The sequence below is a fragment of the Salmo salar genome, unplaced genomic scaffold (assembly GCF_965601325.2).
Source record: "Salmo salar unplaced genomic scaffold, fSalSal1 ptg000408l, whole genome shotgun sequence".
Taxonomy (NCBI): domain Eukaryota; kingdom Metazoa; phylum Chordata; class Actinopteri; order Salmoniformes; family Salmonidae; genus Salmo; species Salmo salar.
Window position 1 is genome coordinate 87501 of NW_027675377.1, and position 9101 is coordinate 96601.

The following is a 9101-nucleotide window of genomic DNA, read 5'->3' on the forward strand; positions in this document are numbered from 1 at the left end:
TGTGTGTGTGCGTCCTGTGCGTCCAGTGTGTGTGTGTGTGTCCTGTGTGTGTGTGTCCAGTGTGTGTGTGTGTGTGTGTGTCCAGTGTGTGTGTGTCCAGTGTGTGTGTGTCCAGTGTGTGTGTGTCCAGTGTGTGTGTGTGTGTGTGTCCAGTGTGTGTGTGTGTGTGTCCAGTGTGTGTGTGTGTGTGTCCAGTGTGTGTGTGTGTGTGTCCAGTGTGTGTGTGTGTGTGTGTGTGTGTGTGTTTGTCCAGTGTGTCAACATATTGTATCAGATATTCACACAGGACACACACACACACACACAGGACACACACACACACACACTACACACACAGACACAGGACACACACACACACACACAGGACACACACACACAGGACACACACACACACAGGACACACACACACACACACAGGACACACACACACACACACACACACAGGACACAAACACACACAGGACACACACACACACAGGACACAAACACACACAGGACACAAACACACACAGGACACAAACACACACAGGACACAAACACACACAGGACACAAACACACACAGGACACACACATGGTAAGAATATTTGTCTGCGTTCAGTGTTTGTGTCCAGATTGTGTGTGTTTGTGTCGTGTGTCGTGTGTGTGTTTGTGTCCTGTGTGTGTGTCCTGTGTGTGTGTGTGTGTGTCCAGTGTGGTTGTCCAGTGTGTGTGTTTATGTGTCCTGTGTTTCACACAGACACACACAAGACAATCACACACACACACACACACACACACACACACACACACACACACACACACACACACAGTCAGAATATAACCTTGTCCAAGTGGTGGTCCGAATGTTTGTATTAACTAGCCTGAAAAGTCCAACATGTCTGATATGAACATTGACATAAACCCTCTACATACTTGAGTTTCTCCAGTCTGCAGTGTGGATCCTCCAGTCCAGCAGAGAGCAGTCTGACTCCTGAGTCTCCTGGGTGATTGTAGCTCAGGTCCAGCTCTCTCAGGTGTGAGGGGTTTGACCTCAGAGCTGAGACCAGAGAAGCACAGCCTTCCTCTGTAACTAGACAGCCTGACAGCCTGCAAAGAGTCAAATCATATTAAAATCACACTGCTATTCTTTGGTGGTGAAAATAGTGGCAGTATAATTTTTCAACATATTCAGATATATCAGTGTCCTGAAACCTTCCATATCTATTCATAAATTAATGTATCATATTATAAATTACAAATTATCAAAGTATTGCCTGCAGATAGAAACATGTATAGTACAAATATTTGAGTAGACTGACCAGACCAGTTTAAAAGCAGTATCAGTCAAAAGACAGACAGTGAGGTATCAGATTTAGATTGTATTGAGTATACAGTCCACACCATATCTATTTTGACAGTGGAGATAACATTTTAAATGTGGCTCTAAAGTCCAACATTTTGGATTTCAGATCAAATGTTTCATATGAGGTGACGGTATATAATCCTCCTGTGAATGATAGTTTTTGCCTGCCTCACTAATGATGCCTTTTGCCGTTTCCCTGCCTGTACTGTTGCCTTTTTGGACCCCCTGTGTATGACCTTCTGCCTGCCCCTGGACCCAGCTACCTGCCTCCTCCTGTGGTCCTTTACAATAAACACCTGCTGAGCCCTGCACTTGAAACCAGCTCTCTGTCTCCCATCGTGTTCATTACAGATGGTGACTGGAGTCATTTTATTTACAAGTGAGTAGATAACATGTTTCTAAACACTACTAAAAGCATCCTGATGATGCCATGATTAAGAAAAATCATGAATGAATCATGAATAATAGTGAGAAAGTTACAGAAGCTACAACAAAACATGCTAACCTCTCACCATTACCAATAACAGAGACTACAACAAAACATGCTAACCTCTCACCATTACCAATAACAGAGGCTACAACAAAACATGCTAACCTCTCACCATTACCAATAACAGATGCTACAACAAAACATGCTAACCTCTCACCATTACCAATAACAGAGGCTACAACAAAACATGCTAACCTCTCACCATTACCAATAACAGAGAGGCTACAACAAAACATGCTAACCTCTCACCATTACCAATAACAGAGGCTACAACAAAACATGCTAACCTCTCACCATTACCAATAACAGAGACTACAACAAAACATGCTAACCTCTCACCATTACCAATAACAGAGGCTACAACAAAACATGCTAACCTCTCACCATTACCAATAACAGAGGATACAACAAAACATGCTAACCTCTCACCATTACCAATAACAGAGGCTACAACAAAACATGCTAACCTCTCACCATTACCAATAACAGAGGATACAACAAAACATGCTAACCTCTCACCATTACCAATAACAGAGGCTACAACAAAACATGCTAACCTCTCACCATTACCAATAACAGCGGCTACAACAAAACATGCTAACCTCTCACCATTACCAATAACAGAGGATACAACAAAACATGCTAACCTCTCACCATTATCAATAACAGAGGCTACAACAGAACATGCTAACCTCTCACCATTACCAATAACAGATGCTACAACAAAACATGCTAACCTCTCACCATTACCAATGTATTTATTTATAAGCACCTCACATTGTGCTTACTCACTATATGGTAGATATTCCCTCAGCGAAGTATGGCAGTTCCATGCAGGTTTCCTCACCAAGTCCAAGGCAGCACAGCTACCCATGCAGACAGTACTCCTTAGTAACCGATATCCCCATGGCAACACAGCTACCCATGCAGACAGTACTCCTTAGCCGTAACCAATATCCCCATGGCAACAGGAACTCGTTAAGCTTCCCAAGCAATTATCTCCCGAAGTCACACGATGCTAGGCTAACCTCTAGGCTGGCTAATACCTCCACGACGAGACTGTAGCTTCAGTCTTTACTAAGTTTTACCTAAATTATAACAACTCTTTTATAAAATAAAACATGTATTTCCCTTCATGTCTTAGTAGCTATGGGTTTTGTTGTAGTTCTGTCGTCTTCTTTTATAATTTCTCTTCACCAACCGTCCTGAGGTAAAACGTCCATCCTTTCATCAACGTCTTTTTCCCTCCCGTTAACCAGGTCAACTCCCATTGGCCACAACTTAACAAGCGACCTTATTGGTCAAAACGTAAACTTCAAAGTAAAACAAACTATTCACTTACACATTAAATAAATATTTCTTCAAAAAGCATAATGCATTAACAACATTACAGTTTAGGAGCAATTCAATCATCTTTTAAATATAATACCAATTAATTATAACAAATAAACTCAACACTTGGTTCAAACAAGGGTATTACACAAACATACAGTCAATAATACAGTAGAAAAATAAGTCTATATACAATGTGAGCAAATGAAGTGAGATAAGGGAGGTAAAGGCAAAAAAAGGCCATGGTGGCAAAGTAAATACAATATAGCAAGTAAAACACTGGAATGGTAGATATGCATTGGAAGAAAGTGCAAAGTAGAAATAATGGGGAGAAAAGGAGCTAAATAAATAAATACAGTAGGGGAAGAGGTAGTTGGGCTAAATTATAGATGGGCTATGTACAGGTGCAGTAATCTGTGAGCTGCTCTGACAGCTGGTGCTTAAAGCTAGTGAGGGAGATAAGTGTTTCCAGTTTTAGAGATTTTTGTAGTTCGTTCCAGTAATTGGCAGCAGAGAACTGTAAGAAGAGGCGGCCGAAGGAGGAATTGGCTTTGGGGGTGACCAGAGAGATATACCTGCTGGAGCGCGTGCTACAGGTGGGTGCTGCTATGGTGACCAGTGAGCTGAGATCAGGGGGGACTTTACCTAGCAGGGTCTTGTAGATGACCTGGAGCCAGTGGGTTTAGCAACGAGTATCAAGCGAGGGCCAGACAACGAGAGCGTACAGGTCGCAGTGGTGGGAAGTACAGTGGGGGAAAAAAGTATTTGATCCCCTGCTGATTTGGTACATTTGCCCACTGACAAAGAAATGATCAGTCTATAATTTTAATGGTAGGTTTACTTGAACAGTGAGAGACAGAATAACAGCAAAAAAATCAAGAAAAACGCATGTCAAAAATGTTATACAATTATTTGCATTTTAATGAGGGAAATAAGTATTTGACCCCTCTGCAAAACATGACTTAGTACTTGGTGGCAAAACCCTTGTTGGCAATGACAGAGGTCAGACGTTTCTTGTAGTTGGCCACCAGGTTTGCACACATCTCAGGAGGGATTTTGTCCCACTCCTCTTTGCAGATCTTCTCCAAGTCATTTGACGGTACATGGCCCCGTCTATCGTCCCTTTGATGCAGTGAAGTTGTCCTGTCCCCTTAGCAGAAAAACACCCCCAAAACATAATGTTTCCACCTCCATGTTTGACGGTGGAGATGGTGTTCTTGGGGTCATAGGCAGCAATCCTCCTCCTCCAAACAAGGCGAGTTGAGTTGATGTCAAAGAGCTCCATTTTGGTCTCATCTGACCACAACACTTTCACCAGTTGTCCTCTGAATCATTCAGATGTTCATTGGCAAACTTCAGACGGGCATGTATATGTGCTTTCTTGAGCAGGGAGACCTTGTGGGCGCTGCAGGATTTCAGTCCTTCACGGCGTAGTGTGTTACCAATTGTTTTCTTGGTGACTATGATCCCAGCTGCCTTGAGATCATTGACAAGATCCTCCCGTGTAGTTCTGGGCTGATTCCTCACCGTTCTCATGATCATTGCAACTCCATGAGGTGAGATCTTGCATGGAGCCCCAGGCCGAGGGAGATTGACAGTTCTTTTGTGTTTCTTCCATTTGCGAATAATCGCACCAACTGTTGTCACCTTCTCACCAAGCTGCTTGGCGATAGTCGTGTAGCCCATTCCAGCCTTGTGTAGGTCTACAATCTTGTCCCTGACATCCTTGGAGAGCTCTTTGGTCTTGGCCATGGTGGAGAGTTTGGAATCTGATTGATTGATTGATTGCTTCTGTGGACAGGTGTCTTTTTTACAGGTAACAAGTTGCGGTTAGGAGCACTCCCTTTAAGAGTGTGCTCCTAATCTTAGCTCGTTACCTGTATAAAAGACACCTGGGAGCCAGAAATCTTTCTGATTGAGAGGGGGTCAAATATTTATTTCCTTCATTAAAATGCAAATCAATTTATAACATTTCTGACATGCGTTTTTCTGGATGTTTTTGTTGTTATTCTGTCTCTCACTGTTCAAATAAACCATTAAAATTATAGACTGATCCTTTCTTTGTCAGTGGGCAAACGTACAAAATCAGCAGGGGATCAAATACTTTTTTCCCCCACTGTATATGGGGCTTTGGTGACAAAACGGATGGCACTGTGACAGACTGCATCCAATTCATTGAGTAGGGTATTGGAGGCTATTTTGTAATTGACATCGCCGAAGTCGAGGATTGGTAGGATGGTCAGTTTTATAAGGGTATGTTTGGCAGCATGAGTGAAGGATGCTATGTTGCGAAATAGGAAGCCAATTCTAGATTTAACTTTGGATTGGAGATGCTTATAGTGAGTCTGGAAAGAGAGTTTACCGTCTAACCAGACACCTAGGTATTTGTAGGTGTCCACATATTCTAAGTCAGAACCGTCCAGAGTAGTGATGCTGGACAGGCGGGCAGATGCAGGCAGCGATCGGTTGAAGAGCATGCATTTAGTTTTACTTGTATTTAAGAGCAGTTGGAGGCCACAGAAGGAGAGTTGTATGGCATTGAAGCTCGTCTGGAGGTTAGTTAACACAGTGTCCAAAGAAGGGACAGAAGTATACAGAATAACACCAATAACAGAGGGGGTCTGATCTTTGTGCCTCTGTAACTTTCTCATTCATCATCGTTAACGATTCATTCATGATTATTCATAATCATGGTAGCATCCACATGAATGTAGAAGTGTTCAGAAACATGTTCTATTCTTACTGACAATACAAGTGAAGTGACTCCAAAATGACAGGACATTATTCACCATTCAGTTTCTATTAGGAAAAACATCATCCAAAACACAACCAAGACAAACTGCAAATGCATTCAACAAGTTAGTAGAATCACAAGCTTGATGTAATCACTGCAGGCATGGAACATGGTACAACTACTAAATTTATGACTAAATTAATACAATATAAGTGAATTTGTCCGAATATGTCCAACTTTTTCAAATGGGAGAACTAAATACATAAAGTGCTTTCCTTTCTTAACAGTAACACAGCTATGTATGAAAATACCCTCAAATAAAAGGTGACATTCTGTACTGTCACCTAATATGAAACATTGTATCTCAAATCCAAAATGCTGGAGCATAGCACCACATTTGAAACTGTAAGCTTCACTGTCCAAACACATATGGTGTGGACTATGTTTGTCTGGTAAACACATGTGGATCTGGTGAACAGTTATCACTTGTTGACCAACTACAGGAATACTGACCTCAGAGTCTCCAGTCTGCAGTGTGGATCCTCCAGTCCAGCAGAGAGCAGCTTCACTCCTGAATCCTTCAGGTCATTGTAGCTCAGGTCCAGCTCTCTCAGGTGTGAGGGGTTTGACCTCAGAGCTGAGACCAGAGAAGCACAGCCTTCCTCTGTGACTCCACAGCCTGATAGCCTGACAAAGAGATCATCATGACTTCACATACACACTGTTAATTTAACGAGTAGTGTAGAAGGACAATGGCAGATGCATTTGGTTTATTCTCAAACAACATATAGATTCATATCTTCTTCATCGTAAGTCAAACATGTCTGATATGAACATTGACGTAAACCCTCTACATACTTGAGTTTCTCCAGTCTGCAGTGTGGATCCTCCAGTCCAGCAGAGAGCAGTCTGACTCCTGAGTCTCCTGGGTGATTGTAGCTCAGGTCCAGCTCTCTCAGGTGTGAGGGGTTTGACCTCAGAGCTGAGACCAGAGAAGCACAGCCTTCCTCTGTGACTAGACAGCCTGACAGCCTGCAAAGAGTACAATCATATTAAAATCACACTGATATTCTTTGGTGGTGAAAATATATATTTGTTCAACATGTTCAGATAAATCAGTGTCCTGAAACCTGCAATATATATTTATAAATGAATGAATGTATCATTATAAGAAATTACAAATTATGGAAGTATTGCTTGTAGAGAGAAACATGTATTGTACAAATATTTGGGTTGACTGACCAGACCAGTTTAACCTGTTAGGGCTAGGGGGCAGTATTTACACGGCCGGATAAAAAAACGTACCCGATTTAATCTGGTTACTACTCCTGCCCAGTAACTAGAATATGGATATAATTATTGGCTTTGGATAGAAAACACCCTAAAGTTTCTAAAACTGTTTGAATGATGTCTGTGAGTATAACAGAACTCATATGGCAGGCAAAAACCTGAGAAGATTTCATGCAGGAAGTGGCCTGTCTGACAAGTGGTCGTTCTTCTTGTCTCTGTTTATTGAAGAGTCAGGATCTTAGCTGTAATGTGAAACTTCCTACGGCTCCCATAGGCTCTCATAGCCCGGGAAAAAGCTGAACGATATCGAGGTAGCCTCTGGCTGAAACACATTATCGCCTTTGCCAAGTGGCCGATCAGAGGACAAAGGAATTAGGCGCGTGCCCGAGTCGACCCAGTGATATATTTTCTTTCGTCTGTTTACCTAATTGCAGATTCCCGGTCAGAATATTATCGCTTTTTTACGAGAAAAATGGCATAAAAATTGATTTTAAACAGCGGTTGACATGCTTCGAAGTACGGTAATGAAATATTTAGAAATCTTTTGTCACGAAATGCGCCGTGCGCTTGACCCTTATTTACCATTCGGATAGTGTCTTGAACGCACGAACAAAACGCCGCTGTTGGAACATAACTATGGATTATTTTGGACCAAACCAACATTTGTTATTGAAGTAGTAGTCCTGGGAGTGCATTCTGACGAAGAACAGGAAAGGTAATCAAACTTTTCTAATAGTAAATCGGAGTTTGGTGAGTGCTAAACTTGCTGGGTGTCTAAATAGCTAGCCCTGTGATGCCGGGCTATCTACTGAGAATATTGCAAAATGTGCTTTCACCGAAAAGCTATTTTAAAATCGGACATATCGAGTGCATAGAGGAGTTCTGTATCTATAATTCTTAAAATAATTGTTATGCTTTTTGTGAACGTTTATCGTGAGTAATTTAGTAAATTGTTAGTAAATTCGCTGGAAGTTTGCTAGTTCTGAACGTCACATGCTAATGTAAAAAGCTGTTTTTTTATATAAATATGAACTTGATTGAACAAAACATGCATGTATTGTATAACATAATGTCCTAGGTGTGTCATCTGATGAAGATCATCAAAGGTTAGTGCTGCATTTAGCTGTCTTCTGGGTTTTTGTGACATTATATGCTAGCTTGAAAAATGGGTGTCTGATTATTTCTGGCTGGGTACTCTGCTGACATAATCTAATGTTTTGCTTTCGTTGTAAAGCCTTTTTGAAATCGGACAGTGTGGTTAGATTAACGAGAGTCGTGTCTTTAAATATCTGTAAAATAGTCATATGTTTGAGAAATTGAAGTAATAGCATTTCTAAGGTATTTGAAAATCGCGCCACAGGATTCAACTGGCTGTTACGTAGGTGGGACGATTTCGTGCCACCTGCCCTAGAGAGGTTAAAAAGCAGTATCAGTCAAAAGACAGACAGTGAGGTATCAGATTTAGATTGTATTGAGTATACAGTCCACACTAAATATAATACTGACCTCAGAGTCTCCAGTTTACAATGGGGATTCCCCAGTCCAGCAGAGAGCAGCTTCACTCCTGAATCCTTCAGGTCATTGTTACTCAGATCCAGCTCTCTCAGGTGTGAGGGGTTTGAACTGAGAACTGAGGCCAACACTTCACAGAATGAGTCTGTGAGTTTACAGCCAGTGAGTCTGCAAACACAGAAGAAATACAATGACAGACAGGTTGTATTAAAAAGTTATTCTCAGCTTTCCTAGCTTACACAGTTATGGTGCACGAATAATGTACACGCTGTGCATTCATGGCTCAATGCTACAACTTTACTGATCAGTTTGTATTGTAGTTTAAGAGTTTTCAGCTGATAGAAAGTTTAGTCAGCCAATGAAAATACTGTTGTTCCTACATTCAGTAAAGTTTGGTCTG

The 9101-nt window shown here is 41.5% G+C and overlaps 1 pseudogene across 1 annotated transcript; it reads right to left on the minus strand.

Annotated features, from left to right (window-relative positions):
• Window positions 1-845: 845 nt before the first annotated feature.
• Window positions 846-8981, minus strand: LOC145875961 (ribonuclease inhibitor-like; annotated as a pseudogene). Its single transcript, XR_014391379.1, has 5 exons — window positions 8969-8981; window positions 8696-8869; window positions 6758-6931; window positions 6413-6586; window positions 846-1087 (listed from the first exon to the last, which is right to left on the minus strand). The product of XR_014391379.1 is annotated as a ribonuclease inhibitor-like (transcript).
• Window positions 8982-9101: the final 120 nt, after the last annotated feature.